The following is a 19,690-nucleotide window of genomic DNA, read 5'->3' as shown; positions in this document are numbered from 1 at the left end:
AACTTATGTTTTATGGCCTGGTATCTGTAAGCTCCTACCCCAAATAAATACCCTTTATAAAAACCAACCAGTTTCTTGTATTTTGTATTAGCACCCCTTTGGCTGACTAATACACATGTATATGTATTAAATATATGTAATAGATATAACATATATTACATGGTAGATTTATTAAATATGCATTGCAAATACATATATATAATGAAAAGTAAATAAGCTGGGTATTGCAGATAAAGGTTTCTTCCATTATAATATGTTCTTTGTTATAACAGCTTTCATGATCCTAAAAGACATGCTCTCAAATTTTCCTTTCCTTTTTCCCTTATTCAATTCCTACCTCATACATGTCCACCTATAAAATTCCTGTATCTGCTTGTCAAAAAGAGATGTTATTTCCTCCTTGAAGCCTTCCCTGATCATGTTTTTAGAATTGATCTCATGCTTCCTTGTCTGCCATAGTCTTTTAACGCTCTCATTGAGCTCATGATCTCCTATATTAACAGAAGTTTATGCCATATGTCTTTCTCACTAGTGTGCAATTCCTTAAGAACAGGGTCTTCTTGTCTTTCATATGAATTTATAGTTTAAAAATATGTTGTTTCGTTTTAATCCCTTTGTGTCATTCCAGCATTTAGCACATGCCTGGATCCTTGCCATTTCCCAGGGCTACTTATTTAAGTATAATATTCTTTCAGTATTTAGCACAAAAACTAAACTACTAGATATGCAAGAATATTTACTTAATCAAATGATTTTCTGGTGGCCTTTTAAACTCCATACACAGAGTCATCTGCATTATGTGGTTTCAACACGTGTGAATAATTATGCTTAATAGCATAATTTATTTATTCTTCACCTCTCTTTCTTCATTACTGCTTTAAATTCCCTCAGTTTAGAACTCTGTAACTGCAAGTTTTTGAAAGTCCTTCAGGATTCTGAAAAACAAAACATAAAAAAGCCTGAAGGGCTTATTTATTTGGGGAGATAATCCTTGAACCATATCAAATAACAATGAGACATTTATTTCTGCATCATGAAGCATTCTTGGTTCAATAAGTGCTCACAGCATAAGATTAGTGCAGATAACTAGATTTTTCAATGTGATATGCAAAGAATCTCTAGTCCTTAAAGCATGCTGCTGAAACGTGCTAATAGCTCAAGTTTAACATTAACTTAAATGTCTCCCTACTTGACTACATGAACATAGTTTTGAGTTCCCAGCTTCTTTCAGTATTTGTTCAGTTGAAAACTATTAATAAGGAAAGATTTTTTTCAATGCTGCATTCGTATGATTAACATACATTGATTTGGCAGCCCACCATCATTTATTTTATAAATGTTTATCCATTCGATGTTCTTGGCACAGTGAAGAAAGTACAGGAATAAGGAAGTTGTGATAAAAGCTCTGCTCTCAGGGAGTTCATCTTCTATATGTCAGGTAGGGGTGGTCTCTCCTAAGAAGGAACAAACAGGGTAGGAGGACAAAGAATGCCAGTCGAGGTGGGCAGGGTGCTACATTCTGGAAAGGTTCTTCAGGGAAGGTTCACCTGCCAAGATAGCATTTGTGCGAAGACCTGAAGGAAACAAGGGAGAACATCCTGCTGGTATCTGGAATAGGGTTGGGGAGCAGGTGGGAGAAGGTCAGAAGTTTTCCAGAAGAGGCTGTGTAATGATGCTGTCCTAGAGGTAGGGTGGACATGCTGTGAGTAGTAGTGAGGCCTGTGTGGTTTCAGTGGAGTGATAGGGAAAATGACAGAGGGCAAGATGGGAGCTTTCAGGAGACGACACGTCAGAGGACTTTTAGACCTGTGAAGATCTTTATTTTAACGCAAGCGATATAAGAAGCAATTAGAAGATTTTGGACTCACAATTGGCATGATATGACTTACCATTTTTAAAGAGCTCTCAGACTGCAGTGTAGCGTCTTCTGCCCTGGGGCGAGGATGGAAACAAGGGGATGCTATTAGAAGGCTATTGGAGCTTCTAGGTTGGGAGATGCAGGTGGCTTGGTCAGAAGTGGTAGTAAAGGAAGTGGTCAGCTGTGGTAAGGTTATTAATATATTTTAAAGGTAGTTACAATATTTACTTTCCTTAACTTTTTCAGTTTAGAATGTGACTAAAAGGAGAAAATCAAGAAAAACTAATAGGGTTTTATCAGAGCCAGGGGTGGCCTGAAGTAGATATTATTAAGGTAAGATGATATGGGAAGATTAAGGCTGAAGATGAGCAAATGGAACACGCTGGCATAGACTGGATGAGATTTCCAAGGAAGGAAGAGTAGGTAGAGAAGATAGGACCAAGAGCTGGGACATTACAATATTTAGAGTTTAGTAAAAGAGGTAGAATGGCCAGTAAGTAGGGGAATAATCAAAGCTAAATGAAGAAAACAGGGCAAGGTCTGTTCATCTTAGTTTAATGATGTGGATAAGGGCAGCAAGATGAGAACAGATTATTGGCGATTGGATTAGATCCTTAGGAAACAGGAAAACAATAGTTTAATCTCCTCTCCATGGAGAGGAAAACCTCATTGGACAGAATTCAGAAGACATGTGAAGAGATTAAGCAGATACAGGAAGTATAGACAAAGTATAAGTATAAACAGAAGGAAAAAATAACACCCAACCATCAAGAGAGGAAAGAAGGCGGGTTCTGTGGCTTCCTGTGCAAGTACATTGGTAGATTGAATGAGGAGAGAATCTGTTTTCTCATCTGATTGGTTCTCTCCTTTCTTTTTTTTTCTTCTTTGTTTAACCAGTGAAATTTGAGGCCAGGACATCAGATAAGAATAGCAGGTAGGATGACATCAGAAGTTTGAGGAGTTAGATTGCATGAAATCGTTGGTCAGTGAATGGGAAGGTAATTGGACCAGGGCTAGATAATGAGATAAATGTAAGAGAATGAAACCAAGGTGCAGAGGGCAAGTTAGAGAAGATTTTCAAAGGTCAGAATGGAGTCAGGCTTGTTGCACTGCAGCAGGCGTCCTGGGACTTCAGATTCCAATTACTTAGCAGGAAGAGTTTAAGGGTGGCATCCTAAGCAGACCATTCCTTTGGCAGCATTTCCTTCTTTGGATATCTCCCAAATGTGATGCTCCAGGCTTCAAGTAAATTCTATGATTTATTCAAAAACCTTCCAATATATATATATTTTTCTGTTTACATTAACCAGAATTGGCTACTGTGTTTGGCAACTAATAACCCTGTGTAAACTGGTAATCATTAGGTGAACAATAAAGGTCCTGTGGCAAATATCAGGGCCCCTAAATGGAAGTACATCCTAAATTAATAAACAGAAGCTGGTGGGCTCTTCGCACGGTCTGCTTAAATTGGACATCCTTTTAGCAACATAATTTTATAATACAGGCTCTGTGTGAGTGCCACTAAAGCAGCAAACATATCAGATAGTATATTAGGGATTTAATCATCACTGTCAGGTGGGAATGGTATTATTATCAAATCCAACCAGAGATTTAGTATCTAGGTCAAGAAAAAAACATACTTCCCTTTAAGAGTCATGTCATGTAAACCACTCCCAGGGATACAGAAAAGGGCACTTTGGAGAGCTGTATTAGCTATTATTATAGCAGGTAAATATTCCAGTGTAGAAATGGGTGGCATGAACTGGAAAACACACACACACATACATATACACATACATATACCTATACATATACATGTAACTATAACCATGTATCTATATCTACCTATATACATAAACACACACACCATCCATCCATACACCCTGATGTTCTCAGAGATTTCCTAAAAGCTGAATCAATTGCAGTTCATATCTGGGAAAAGTCAGGAAGCTAAATATATGTCAAGCTGACAAGCAAGACATAAGCACGAATGATAATGATTTCTTAGGAAGAGACTGATAGCCAATCACCCCACAATACTTTTGTCATTGCATGGAAGCAACAGTAATTGGCTCACAAACCACACACCCTGCACTGTTCAGGATAACCCAGATACCCAAAATTTTGTCCCAGTCTACCATTTGGCCCATCCACATCACACACTGAATGGATCTGAAAATGTCTGGATGTCTTACATTGAACTGTATCTCCAAGACAGACCCTGGAACCTAGAAAACACAAACTCTGTCATATTTCCTCACCAATTTAAGGATTTGAAAAAGTGTGGGGTTTTTTTTCCTTAAAGATATATTTAATTTGAAATTGCATAGGCACATAGCCCCTCCAGTATTCAGTGGTGGTGTTGCTACCAGCCATCCTCAGTAGAAATTACTGAGCTTCCAACCACAGTCTTTTCTTAAATCAGTCTTGTTTGCACATCTGCTTCCAGGCTTCTCCAAGATGATTGGGCGATGGCCTTTTTATTGCTTCAACATTTTAAGACATTTTTCACTTCCCTTCAAATCATTATTTTTTTGTTTTTGTGCTATCCTGTAAAAATGTTTATTTCATTGAGAAGGATACCTTTACTTCAAGTATAATTAAGAGGACATTAATTGGACTGTAGTAAGTTTCTTTCCTGCTTTCTAAGCAAGAATTCAGCTAGAAAAACAAATGGATCCAGGAAAAATCAGAAAATGGATTGTGGATTTGAGTCAAGCGTGGGCCAATCCTATCTGTGGTTCCCCAGTTGTTTTTGATTTGTATGAATTTGTATGAATCCAAAATGTGTCCCTCTTTGGGCAGGGTCTATTACTCCAGAATTAAACTACTCTTCTCTCCATCCCACCCTCATCCATCAAACTGCTGATTTCAAATGACTGTAACATACTAATAGCTGCCAATTTTGCCTGAGCCCTTATTCCCAGCCAGGTATTCTTCTAAGGGCCTTACACTTTACAAGTTGATGAAGATACTGCATGAATATATCTAGCTCAGCTTTTTTTCTCCCTTAGAACACATGAAGAAAATTTTTAAAAGAGTAAATAAAACCTTTCTACTAAGACTGCTTCCATAATAGAAATGGGAATTTTGGCATTACTCTGAATCATTTTCCAGAAAAAAACATTTTTTGTTGTTGTTTTTCAATCTTCTGTTGTCAAAAATGTTCCAAGTGTTGAAATACAAGAATGTCATGTTTAGACTGAATTATCCCTGCACAGCTCTTTCTAGATAAGGTTTGTGTAGTCTGCAGATAGGCTGATATAAAGAAAAAACCACTTTCTAGCCAGCATCTTTGTGTAAACGTGCTTACCATTCTTTAATTCTCTGAAGATAAAGCCTAAGAAAACTGTATTTGGCCGGGTCAACTCAAATGGCAGACCAGAAAGGAAGCTGTAAAATGCAGCCTGACAAGTTTGTCACAGCTCATTTTAGTTCCCTGCCCATACTTCCTAGCTACTCCACTGCATCACAAAGAAAATGCACCATAAGCCTGGTGGAAGAAGTGCTATGGTCTCTGATCATTTGCTCTATTTTGTATTAGTATACATGAAACTTGCTATTTTTTACAACCCTACTAAATCATTGATCAGAAAATCAGCTTTTGCTTTTCTTATATGCATTTGATTCTGCCATAAGATAATCTGATCTTAGCTATTCCCATGGATGCATTCTCAATTTGACCACCAAAATTTGGGATATACAATGATTTATTATATTCTCTAAACATACGTCTTCTCAGAACAAAATAGAAGGAAAATGAGCTGTTTTATATGATCAGCTTAAACAAATAATGTAAATGAATAAGACCTAAATATGAGTGTTGTTTTTGGTTGAGATTTTTTTTTCTGAATACTCTAAATTTTATGTGGTATAATATAAAAGAAACATACAAAACACAATGGCTAACTAATTCCTTTCTCTTTATGCTAGCCTGAGAAAGCACCTATACATAGGAATAGAAAGCCAGATATTTGTAGCATGAATCTTTACGACAGTAAATGTCTGAGCAGCATTGATCTGGGCATGTTATCCTGTGGATGGCACAGGAACAGTACTTCATTTTTCAGTGGATAGATACAATCTGAGAGAAGGCTTTATATGCCTTATTAAATACCATGCATTATTTGTTAAAGGGTTCAAATGCAGAACCCATCAATAGAACCATTTTCTAAAAGTAGCAATGTAAAGAAAAGCTCACAATAGTTTAATGACAATATTCTTTAAAAAATTGTAACTTGAAGGAATGAATGGTCTTGCCCTACAATGATAGCTTAGATATAGCCATTCGTTCAAAGCAACAATTACATGTGGACTACTTTGAGTGGAGGAAATGGATCACAAGTGGAAAAGATTTCCTGATGCTGGGTTATGCTGGGTTTACTCGTTTCTAAAAAGTTGCTCATGTTGATTGGTGCTTTTTCAGAGCCACGTCATCGTCAGTATTAAATGTCTGCGTAATTCTTTGCCTGTTCTTTAGGAATTCTTTGCCCCCCTGAGCTTCACCATGATTCCATTAAAAAGAAATGTGTGAAATCATAATTCTAAATACTTGGAGGTACAGTTTTGTAGAAGGTGTAGTTGGCTAGCTTGGTTGCTTGTATATTTTGCAGACAGCAAGCTTGTTTAAAGTACTCCTTCAAAAGATGAACACATTATTATGAGATAATTTCCTTTATGAAGGGACTTTGAATAATCTAATAATAAAAAGAATGTGTACTAATTATAGAACTGTTTTGACTTGTATCTTCATTGTCATATCCTCTTATATCCTGAAAATAATTCTTTCTCCTCTCATAGTGTACTTTTCTCTTTCTATACATTATTTCTCCACAAATGTGCAAAGCTTTTTCCTCTCTTATTTAAAAATTAAATAGAAATAAATCTGATGTCCTTTATTCCAACACTAAACCTCTATTGAAATATCTCCTGCATTGCGATTGAGCAATGGCATTAAATATAAACTCATGTGCTCTTGCAGGCAGCAGGGTGGAAAGGTCTTTTTTGTTGTCTTTGCTTTTCTCTTTAGTACAATGACCCTTCTGCAGAAGAGCTGTAGGTTCATCAAGTCTGTCTATGAGAAGCACCCGAGAAGGCTACTAAAGGGACAGTGCATGGGACCCACCACGGACAAAGCACCCAGAATCTCTAGGAATAAGGCGTGACATTGCTACACTGAAATTGCTTCCCCAGGGATAATAATGTGCAGCTGGGGTTGAGAACCACTTCACCAGAAATGTCAAGAGGACCTAGATGATCAAAATGATTATAAACTAAATGAAATCATGGAGCTACTTGTCCTGTTTATGCTGCTCTATACATCATGGATAATGTAAGGTAACATCCATTTCATCTGGATTTGTAATTATAAACCAACATCGTAATTTAAGGTGCTCATGCATGTAGTAAACATTCCATGGAACAGGCTAACAAACACCAGCAGATCAGTGGAATCAGAGCGAAATAATTCATTGACTAGGATTCTTACTTTTCTCCCCTCTCATTAATGTTCACAATCTACATAAATACATCTGGAGGAATAAATATATCTATAATGATCAAAACATCCTCTAAACTTTTTATATTTTCAATCACACCCAGAAAAATAAAGAAAACATACCAGACCCTTAGTAAAGTCTCACTTGAGATAATAACTCTTTAAAATGAAAAAGGAATCTATATGGAAGATGGGCATTGAGAATCTATATTATTGTTGCTAAGGCCATGGTTCTCTTTTATTAAAACTAAAACTAAACATAAATGTTATAAATTAGAATGCATTTTTGAGGCTTTGAAATCTGGCTTATCCAAACTCCCTCTCAAACACCACACAATTTTCTCCTTCTCCTTCCCTACCTCTCTCTCTTATTCTCTCTCTTTCACACACATACACACACACAACATACTCACATGAATGCATACACACTTGACTCTCTTTGATTCAATGTGGTACTGAGTCAGTCCTCAGTGTAGACAATTTCTCCTCTTTTTACAAAGCTATTACTTCCCATAGATCAAAATAGATAGGTTGGAATTTTTCATTGTTTTGTAAGTATATAACTTCTATAATAATAATTATATGTATATATATGTCAACTGCATTTTTTGCTTTCTAATCTAACCATAGGCAAGATAATTAAAATGGCTAATTCTCTGTTGTCCTCTCTATAAAGTAGAGCTAAAATTAAATTTCTCCTAACTACCTTATAGAGATAACAGTAAGAACAGATGAGATAACTTCTCTGTAAACATCAATACACTCTTGAAATTTTAGTTGTAATTCAATTTTTGCATTTGTTTCTTGGTTGGTTGGTTTTATCTGGTTGCATCATCATCTTTTTTTGGTGCTTCCCTGTGCAGGGCTCTCTGTGCCCCACCCAGGACATCTTTTTCCTTTTTTATGGTCCTGGGGATGAAACCCAGGTCCTCCATATGGTAATCGGGAGCGCAATTGCCTGAGCCACAACAGCTTCCCTGTAATTCAAATTTTTAAAAGAGGTTTATTAAGAGAGGCAACCTAGATTCTAATCTCTTCAGTTCTTTTTGTTTTGTATTAAAAAACAACAACACCCTTATGCACACCTCAGCAGAGTCCCAGAGACAAATAAAGTAGATACAACCCCAGGTATTGGTTCTTCTGAGGGCTACAGAGACCCACAGGTTCTCTGGTCATGGCAGATGGAGTTCAGTGCCATGCCAGTTGGCCGTACTTTGGAGTTTGTGTTTCTGTGTGATGGAGCGGAACTCAGATGTGATCTTTGTCCATAAGCCTCTCCTGTTACTTTTAACGGATCTATAATTGGTGCTGGGGTTTAGTGTATACCCAGGGGACCTGAATCTCTGGACTGACAATATGATAGCCAGGCCCTGAGCCTCAACAGACTTCAGCTCCTACACTCTGGTTTATTGGACTTACCCCACTCAGCTAACAGGGAGGTGAAGAAGGTCAACCACCATGCCAGGGAGCCTGCATCCAGCATCCATGTGGAATCTAAGCCCCCTCTTGACATAGATGTGGAGTGGACACAACCATTCTAAGGTCCACAGGATGGAGGAATAGAGTATGGATTAGAGTGGACTTACTGATATTCTATTCATGAACTATTGTGATTAGTAATCGAAGAAAATGTGGCATTGGTGTGGAGAAAGTGGCCATGGTGGCTGCTGGAGGTAGGGAGTGGGAGGAAGAGATGTGATGTAGGAGCATTTTCAGGGGTTGGAGTTGTCCTGGGTGGTGCTGTGGGAACAGTTACCAGACATTGCATGTTTTCCCATGGCCCACTGGGTGGACTGTGGGAGAGTGTGGGCTATGATATGGACCATTGACCATGAGGTGCAGCAGTGCTCAGAGATGTATTCACCAAGTGCAATGAATGTCTCATAATGATGGAGGAGGTTGTTATGGGGGAGAAGTGGGGTGAGGGGGGTGGGAGTATATTGGGACCTCATATTTTTTTAATGTAACATTAAAAAAATAAATAAATACAAAACAACAACAACAACATAGGACCACACAACACAAATAGTAAATATTCATATAAAATACAGACTATAGTTAATGGTATAATTATAGGAATAATTGTTTCCTCAGTTGTTAAAAAGGTACCAACCACAGTAATGCAAAGTGCTAATAATGGAGAACACTGTGCATATAAGGAGAGGTATATGGAAACTGCTTTCTGTATGATTTTTTGATAAACCTATAACTCCTTTAATAAAAATAAAATAAAAAGTGACCTGATCAAGGTAAAAAGAGATGGGACTTAGATTGAAACCCAAGATGTGGCTCTATGCTCTTACCCACCATTGTTTGCCACCTGGCCTCTAAGACTAAGACAGGCAATATTTCAAGTATCATGGCTCAGGAAATACTGTACTACAAGCCCTTCTTGAGGGACTTTCTGGAGAAAGAGCAGGGGCCTGTACTATGCATCCCTCAGCACAATGAAGCTGGATTGGCTGTTGGACAAAGTCAATTTCAGAACAAAGACTATTAGCAGGAATTTTAAAAACTGGCTTTCATTGAGAAAAATGGGTCATTCCTTCAAGAAAACATAGCAAATCTAAATTTTTATGTAAATGATAGCAGAGTTTTAAAATACAAAAAACAACAAAAGTTGTGTAGTTGAAAGAATAAATAAATCCATATTTTTTAAAGAAATTTCATCACTGCTCTCTCACTAGGAATTTATGAATAAATGCATGCCAATATGCCCAACAACCTCTATGAAATGGCAAATTCCATGAAAGATACAAATTACCAAAACTGCCTAATAAAAAAATGGAAATATGAATAGCCTATATCTAGGAAATATGTTGAATTTTTACTTAATCTCCTGACAATGAAAACTCCAGAACCAGATGACTTCAATGGTAAATTTTATTAAACACTTAAGCAAGAAATAAAACCATTTGCTAAAAAAGTCTGTTAATACTTTGCAACATATTTCACAAAGTAAAATACAAGGACAGCATTACAAAGAGATCAAATCCATACAAAAAGACCTTCCAAGAAACTAAACTATGGACCAATAACCCTCAGGAACTTGGATGCATAACTCCTTACTAAAATATTAGGAGATCAAATATAGCAACCAAGAATGTACAGTTGGTTTAATATTCAAAAATTAAACTATGCAAATTACATATTGTCAGAATAGAGGAGAAAATCCATATGACAATCCTTATAGATACAAAAAACCATTTGACAACATTCAACAGCTATTCAAAGTAAAAACTCTTGGCAAACGAAGAATAAACAAGAACATTCTCTACCTAATAAAGGGTATCAATGAAAATCCTACACTTACCTTTATAGTTTATAGAAAAAGTATATAGTCTCACCCTAAAATTAGAACAAGCATGCCCACTCTCAGCAATATTCTTAGAATTTAATTAAATAATTAAAATGCATATGGATTAGAAAAGACATAGCAAAACTATTTGTTCACAGGATGTATGGTTGTATATCTACAGCATACTAAGGGATCGAATAAAAACAAGTGAAACTACTAAATAGAAAAAATACAAATCACAATCGAAAATCAAAATTCAAGACTTTACTATTTACAGTAGCTTAAGAACATTGAATATTTAGAAATATGTTTAAAATTGTAGTTTACTAAAAGTGACCCGATATTATAGATTAAAAGTATATACAGACTAATTTTCATGGAAAAACTACACAAAATATCTAGCAACCTCCTAGCAACACTCGGCCCAGTTTAACAGTATAATTCTGTGCAATTTTCAATGGCCAGATAATGCCAGTGCTCTTTAAGCTTTTTCAACCAAAGAAAGGGGAAGAAAAATTCCAAAGGTCTTTTGTTAGTAACTAACTACAACAGTGAAACTCAAACCTGACAAAGATTACTTTATAAAAAGAACACTACAGACCAATCTAAGTTATGAATGCCTACATAAAAAATTCTGAATAAAATATGAGCAAAGAGAATCCAATATTATACCACAGTACATTACAAAACAATGCATCATGAGCATGTTGGGTTTGTTCCAGGATTGCAAAGGTTGGCTCAATATTAAGATATATTTCATATCATTCTACAAAGAAAATTATTATGATTCTCTTGATAGATATTGAGAGGACAGTCAACCAATTATGCATCCATTTTTTAATAAAAACAAAAAAAAATTCTCTTACATAATTGTGAGACACTGAATGTGTTTCTGCTAAAATCAGAAACAAGGCAAGGATATCCAATGATGCTACTTTTTAAAAATTTTATTTTTATTTTTAATTTTTTCTTGTTTGATGACACTACTTTTATTATTCATTTTACTAGAGGTTTTAGCCAAGACATTCAGTAACAAGAAAACAGTCACAGCATTTGTTTCGGACAGGAACCAGTAAAACCATCTCTACCTGCAGATGTTGTGCTCATGTACTTAGAAAATGGAAGAGACTCACCAGAAGGAAGAAATGATTATCTGACTATTCTAATTACTAGAATGTTCTTTATACTGCAAAGAAATTTGTGTTTTTCTAATGGCCAGCCAGTGGTCTTCATTTTGCTCATGAAACCAAATAGAATTAGTCTGAATCTTCTTTAGCATGATAGTTCCTTAAGAATTTACAAAAACCCATCACCTCTCCCCAAATTTTGCTCTCAAGGGCATCTGAATCTCTCACAAAGTCCCAAGACAAAGTTTTGCATCTTCTTCTATTCCTCCTCCTCCTTCTTCTCTTTTCTTATTAACTCTATTTTGTTAAGAGTGTTTATAAAATACTGCCACCATAATAAGATGAAACTTAGCAGGTTTTCCTCGGCATGAATAGACCTGGTGTACTGCTTTACTGAATCTGTAGGGTGAAGTATAATTTATCATTTAAACCATGAACTTTTGAGACTGAAGGGGGGTGCTATTAATAGTTATGTAGGACAACAAGTATAAAAGGAATCTGTCCTTGGCAAATGACAAACAGGGACATGTCTTCCCTCCCCCATTAATCTGCATGCTACACTGCTTGTATTTTAATCTAAGATTTCATTATCTTCTCAGTTTATGAGGATGGATAACCTTGAACAAGTATTTTCATTTATCTGAACCTCTCTTTCCTTATCTATAAAACTGAAATAACTAAACCTTGAAGCATTGGAGAAAGAATGAGAGAATTCATGTGAAAAATAGGGATACATTTTCAGTTGCCCGATATGACTGATTTTCATTTAACAAATGTGTACTATATGGGGGGACACAACAAGAAAAATAGTGACCGTTACTGAGGACCTTCAAAAGACAGGCACTTTACATTCATTACCTCTATCCTCAAAAGGAAACTGTAGAAGATACTCAGTGAGAGAGGGGAGGTTAAGAGATGCCAAATAAGTGCTCAGGTTACAACCACTGGCAAGGAGGGAGAGTGAGCTCTGGAATTACTCAAGTATTCACAAAAAGTAATAGTGATTAATATAACAAGCACTATTTCAACTACCACTCAACTCTAATAAATAATAATATTTCATCATGTGTTTTTTAGTTACATTATTAAAGAGCCAAACACACTGTAGATACAGATGCAAACTATCCAGAGTCCTCCTAAATTATGTTCACCATCACCTTTCCCAGAAGTAATCACCATTTTTTATTAGTTATTTACCTGTTCCATACCAATCTGTACAGTGCCACTTTACTTATGTGGCATTGTGGCATTATATAAATAATGCCATGCTTTATGTACTCTAGAAATTTGCATTTTTAATGTAATATATTTGATATTTATCTACCTTGAAACATGCAGCATGAATTTACTTTTTTTTTCTGTATTTTTTCTACTTTCCCCTTGATGAACACTAAAGTTGCTTCCAATTTTTAATAATTGCAAACAACGAGGTGACTATCCATCTCCATGTCTCTTCATATATGTGGGTCGGAATCTCTAGATTCTGCCTTGTGGTTCTGGGGTTGGGAATCCAGACTTCCCTGCCAATAAGCTTCTCCTTAGGTTCTTCCAGAAAGAGTTGCTGGCTTTGGACAGGCCTTCCTTCCCTGAGGTGGAGTTTGCCTCTCTCCCCCAGCTGAGGACAGCAAGGCCCCCAGTCTCCAATGTCTCTCCACAATCCCAGCACCAGGCAGCAGCAGCAGCTCTGCAGGGAGCCTTAAGAAGCTGAACACGTGTCATGCCATCATTTCCACCATCAGTTAAAGCAGACCTCTCCTATTGGATAGAGGTCATTCCAAATACACACAGACACACAGACCCATAGATACACACACACACAACCTTGCTCCTTTCTTGTTGTCTATAGTTCTCTGTCTGGTGTTTATTAAGAAATAGGTAAATCATTTCCTCAAGGGAATATTCAGGATGGAAAATTACAGGCTTCAATTAAAAAAAGAACTTAAAAATTCAACACATCAATTTATGGAAATTTCCCTTTCTTTCCATTGTCTGAGTCCTAATGAAATGCAAAAAAAAAAAACAGCCTAATTTTATTTATTTATGTTCCTAATATTTCACACTACTTGAAAGTATATCCAACTATTCAGAATGTCAGGCATGCTAATTAAAATGGTAAAGTACATTTTGTGCATGCTAATATTTTAAAAGGACTGCACATCATGAAATGTGTTTTATGAGTGTTGTAATGGAAAGAATTGGAATTAAATTATTACAAATAATGATTGCTGGACCAAAGAGGGCTATTTAATTTTCTTGAAAATTAAGCCAGTAATGGAATATGAAGCTTAGAGGTGAGTGCATTTAAATAAAAACTGAAAAAGGTAAAGAATAATATTTTGTAATGGTTTTATCATGGCATTTAACTGTGGCATGAATGCTGAAGTTTGTATACAGGGGACTGTCTAGGATTCTCATATACTCATCACTGGCAGAGGGTAAGGATTACTGATAGTAGTTACTTAACATGGGTTTAATGACATGAAAGCAAAACTTGAAAAGAATCTCAAGTTGCTGTGGGTTATTGGGTCTGGGGGGAGGATTAAAGATGTGTGAGTTAAAGAAGTGGAATAGCAGAAAGCATCTCTGTTTCTACTACTCTAGGTAGAATAGTTCTTTCAAAATTAGGTCTTTATTATTATTTTTTTCTCTCCTCTTCCCCTCCTCCCTTGTCTGCTCTCTGTGTCCATTCCCTGTGTGTTCTTCTGTGTCCACTTGTATTCTTGTCAGTGGCACCCGGAATCTGAGTCTTGTTTTGTTGCGTCACCTTGCTGTGTCAGCTCTCCATGTGTGCAGCACCATTCCTGGGCAGGCTGTGCTTTTTTCACTCTCCTTATGGGGCACACTCCTTGTGTGGGGGGCTCCCCTACACGGGGGACACTCCTGCGTGGCACAGCACTCCTTGTGCACATCATCTCTGTGCAGGGGTCAGCTCCACAGGATCAAGGAGGCCCTGGGTTTGAACCCTGGACCTCGCATGTGGTAGGCAGATGCCCTATCTGTTGGGCCAAATCCACTTCCCTCAAAATTAGGTCTGTAGACACCTAATATAAACCTATTTGTTCATCGATTTGCAATCAGATTGTGGACTTGTCTTGTGTTTGCAATGGCTCTGCTGCTTCCAATCACTCATCACTCATTCTCTAAAGAAACTTTAGAAAGTTTGTAGCTAACCCCTTTAAAAAATATTGGTTGGTCAAATCAGATTTTTGTTGACATGTAGGGTTTTGGTTATGGTGACTCGTGTGTTTGAGGGGTGAAGAGGATAAAAGAAACAGGAAGAGAATTTCCTTTGTGCTACTCCTTGTTACTCTCCCGTGGATAGGCCAGGGATGGGTTGGGGAAAAGCTGTTCTCCACTTATCAAGAAGCCTACAAAACAACATCCAATGATGACATCCGAATAAAGGCGAGAGGAATTGAAAGGGAAGAATAAAAACCAAGAATTTGCAGTCCTGTCTTTTTGACAAATACATGCACTAAAGGAATATTCATTCAGTGGTTAGTAAAATGGAGGAGTGAAAAGCAACAAGAGAGGAGAAACTATCCTGACATAAGAGAATCCTGAATTCTAGTCCTAGGTTTTGGCAAAAGGCGCATTTTCCCTCAGAACGTGCTTTCCTAACCTGAAATATGTCAGTTAAAAGAGATGGTCTTTAAGGTTTCCCTACTCTGACACCAAAATACTTTGAGAGCCCTGATTTTTCTTCATGGATTTGGTCTTAGGACAAGATTTTGAACACAGGAAACTTGATGAGACTCACACACTTTGGTTGAGAAAAGATAAGTAACAGTCAAATAGGGAAATTCTAGCTGCAACAGGCTAGCTACTATGGAACAGCCCAGAGGTAGCCACATTTTTATGTCCATTTCATTGTCCTCAATGTTTTCTTAATTAAGGTCCAAGCTTCCTTTGGAGCAAGGGTAGGGGAAGAAACAGAGAGCGCTAATAGTTTACTTCAATCCAAATCAATCTAATGCAAGATGGCATTTGGCTTCTCCATTATCAGATATTCTTTCTTTCAATAAAAAGCTCATGAAGCTTTGGAAAAAAATTATTTCAGTGGTGATTTATTTCACACTAGATCATAATGACCTCAACTTAACATTTCCGGTGATTTAAGAATGCACCCAAATGATGTGAGAAAATGTAGAAGAGATTGATGTTTTGGAAGTTTTGATGCTAAAACACTTCCAATGAAATATCCTCTCCTGAAAATCCCTCTTGTACAGAATATAAAGCAATAGGTCATGAGAAAAGGTTATACTCAAACTTATAGAACTTTAGGTTTTAATTGGAATTCATCACTACTCTTTAATTCTTGAAGTTAATTTATAGAATATGCTTTTGAAATGCTTTTCATGCTTTTTAAATTTTATGGTAATTTCATTACTATAATCACTCTGCTAATTAATGGTTACAATTTCTTTCAGGTGATTAACAATTCTTTTTAAAAATTCTGGCTAACTTGAGTACTTCTGAAAATATGCTAATAATGCACTGGCTAATATTCAACACAAATGTTGGAGAATATGGATGATGCCCATTGTATCCTCATAAAAATAAGATGTAAAATAGCCTAACAGGTTTTTCCAGCTGGCACAAGAGGGATCTTTAATGATACCTTCTTATCTGAACTTAGCTCTTCATGATGACTTGGCTAAACTTTGAAGAGCTATCATTAAGCTTTATGCAAGATGGTTATTTTAAAATGTTTTATATATATATATATATATTTAAATCAACAAAGTAGTCTAAAGAATCCCATGTGCCCACCACCATTATCAACGTGGTTCTATTATTGTTTCCTCATTTGTATCCTAATGAAAAGAATATACAGGATTTCAAAAGGAGGGTAGAGCATACATCTTAGAAACACCCAGGTAGAGAAAATCCATGCAGTGAGTAAGGCACAATGGAAAGGATGCTGGACCAGACATCAGGACACCTGAGCTCTTGGGCTAGGACAGTCATCGCACAGTGTTGAGGCCTTGAATTATTCCCTTAACCTCTTTTCTTATCTATGTAATGGAGGTGGTATTAATGTCCTGCTGACCTCAGAACAGAGTTGTGAAATAAATGAATTCCATGGCAGTACAGGACTATCTCTCAAGCAGGGCTAAGCAAACCGCATTATATTCATTTATCTCTTCCCCACTAGAATGAAAACTTCTTAAGGCCAGGGGTTATATCTGATTCTTCTTTAAATCCTAGCACATTGTCTGAAACACAGCGGGTTTGAGAAATAGTTGTTGAGTGAGTAAATGCATTAACCAAACAGGCTCTGTATACAATGCTATTGGTAATTTAAAAGAAAGCTATAAGATTCCCCAAAATATAAATAACCCCACTGAGCCTTAGATGGTGAATGGTCCTTATTGGTCTTATTGGCCCATGAAAGTTACACCTTTATGAAGTTAATAAACCCAAAGTTAGGCTATGCAAACAATCATTTGGGTGCAGGGAAAAAACACTAGAACTTAAAATAGCTAAATTTTTAAAAAATGAATGTTTGCTAACATTTAATATTCAGATTAACTCTCACACCCTGTCTCTGCATTTGGGATGAACCCACGTCCCATTACAGTCATGAAGAGTGTTTGCTCCTGAAGACGTCGGTGCTGTCATATGGTCATGTTTTCAGCCTGGAGCCACACACTGTGAGCCATTAAATAGATTGATGGATATTTTCATCTGGTTTAATAAAAATTAACTCTCCCCAAATGGGCACTTAATTTTACAAAGAAACTGCTCATTAAAGATAATTACTAATAATGCAAAGACAGGCAAAAAAATGGGAAGAGTTGCTGCTTCTCTTTCTTCTAAAAGATCTTTTTGATCAGCAAATTTATGAAATTGTAACAATAAATCTAAACATTCTATAAAGAAGTTAAACAAAAATGTTTTACAGTACCGAGAGCATCATTAAATATATTAATTTACTACATCCACTATTATTGACTATGTCTCACTAATATCTAAAACTTACTGATTTTAAAATACTCTATCACATGGTTTGAAGTCTATTTTTGTATATATTCATAATGTATGGAAATATTGTTACAGTTTAGTTAGTGCAATAGTAATACTAATAAGACTTACAGAAAAATGTGTTTGTAGTATAGGCACAAAGTTATTTTTACTGATAGAGTTAAAAAATTATAGAACCCTGAGGAAAAAATGACTAGACACTAACGTTTATTTGTCACATACTATATTATGAAGTGATTGCCCCATTATCTTAAGTCTCAGAAATTTCTATTAACATTATTTTATTTTTAAAATATGTAATGACCAGGCAGGTAGGCGGCTACCGGACGCTGGTGGCATTGAGAAATTCGGTTACCACAATTGCCTCCAGAAGAGAGAACTTAACAGGTGTGAACAATGGATGAAATTGAGGGAGATATCAGAAAGCTACCATCAGTCCAGATGGTGTCACAGGTTAAAGAAATCCTTCATGAAGAAGAAAATTTTTAAGCAACATGATGGATTCAGAAGCCCATGAAAAGAGGCGACCAGTCGTACCATCTTCAAAACAAGCTCTATCACCTCCTGTTACAGAAGCCTGTGGAATGAAGCATTACTTGTATGGCTGCTGCACAGCGTTCAACTATACAGCAACCACTTTTCCTATCCAGAATGTCCTCTTACAGCAACAACTATATGGAATCAAAACCCGGGATGCAATACATCAGTTGAGGAGGGAGGCATTCGGAAACTTGTTTGTGGAATCCTTCCCTCATTAATGCTGAAGACAACATCTCTGGCACTTAGGCTTGGTCTGTGTGAGGATTTTACTTGCCTTCTCCATAAGCTTGTCAGCACCCCAGAGTTTGTAACTCTTGCATGGTAGCAGTGCTCACAGGGACAACAGAAGCAATAATCACTCCATTTGAAAGAGTTCAGACATTCCTTCAAGACCATGAGCATCATGACAAATTTACAAACACTTACCAGGCTTTTAGGGCACTGAAATCCCAGGGAATTGGAGAGTATGATCGAAGTTTACTGTCCATTCTTTTCCATAATGGATTCAGCAATGTTCCTTTTTTTGACCCCAAGGTCCCATTAAGGAGTATTTGCCTACTGCAATGACTCACGGTGCTCACTTGGCCAATGATTTTATCTGTGGAGGGCTATTGGGTGCTATGTTGGGGTTCTTATTTTTTCCACTTAATGTTGTAAAAATTCACATGGAGTCTCAGATTGGTGTAGAATTTTAATCTTCCCCAAAGTGAAAAAAAAGAAAATCTGGCTAGAACAGGACAGGAAACTTGACAAATGTTTTCAGAGGTGCCCATCTGAATTGCCATCCATTCCTCAAGTTTTGAGGCATAATCATGTGACTTATGAGCTCACGTTAAAGGTTATCTGAAAGAAATCATTAGTTAGGTGCCATTTATCAACTGAATAGTCCTAAAAAGAATGCAGGTTTTTGGCCTGCTATCTAATTGTCCACATTCAAGTTGTTAAAGTCCAGGGCAAAGTGAGCTCTGGGCAAAGCTGTTTTCTTTACATAGAAGTGATAGAATAAAAGGATTCAATAGGAACATTCAAGCTTGCTTTCTTTTTTTAAAAAGAGTCTTTATCCAAGAGCTTTAGGATAATGGTCTGATTAACAGCTTTCTATCTGATGACTCATGACAGGAAACCTATTAGTCAAGGTGATTCTTTTCCCCAAAACACTCTCATCTTCTATCTTGAAACCTAAGTCATCAAGGCCAGCCAGAGAGAAGGCTTTCAGAGCCCTGGAATTCTTAGCTTACTTTGCCTAAGCCGTTTCTTCTCTGCTCTTCAGAGATGTTGCAAGGGATAGTCTTCATTCAACTTGAGCACATTAGAACGCTGCCGAAAGGGGAAGAAAAACAGCTTATAAAGGATAGGTTTTTCATGATAAATAGCTTAGTTTT

The 19,690-nt window shown here is 36.7% G+C and overlaps 1 pseudogene; it reads left to right on the top strand.

The window, feature by feature from the left end:
• Window positions 1-18,262: 18,262 nt before the first annotated feature.
• On the top strand, window positions 18,263-19,018 carry LOC101416648 (mitochondrial nicotinamide adenine dinucleotide transporter SLC25A51-like; annotated as a pseudogene).
• The last annotated feature ends 672 nt before the right edge of the window (window positions 19,019-19,690 follow it).

The sequence above is a fragment of the Dasypus novemcinctus genome, chromosome 27 (genome assembly GCF_030445035.2).
Source record: "Dasypus novemcinctus isolate mDasNov1 chromosome 27, mDasNov1.1.hap2, whole genome shotgun sequence".
NCBI lineage: Eukaryota > Metazoa > Chordata > Mammalia > Cingulata > Dasypodidae > Dasypus > Dasypus novemcinctus.
The sequence above is the reverse complement of the archived record's forward strand: the minus strand, read 5'-3'. Positions and strand labels throughout refer to the sequence as shown.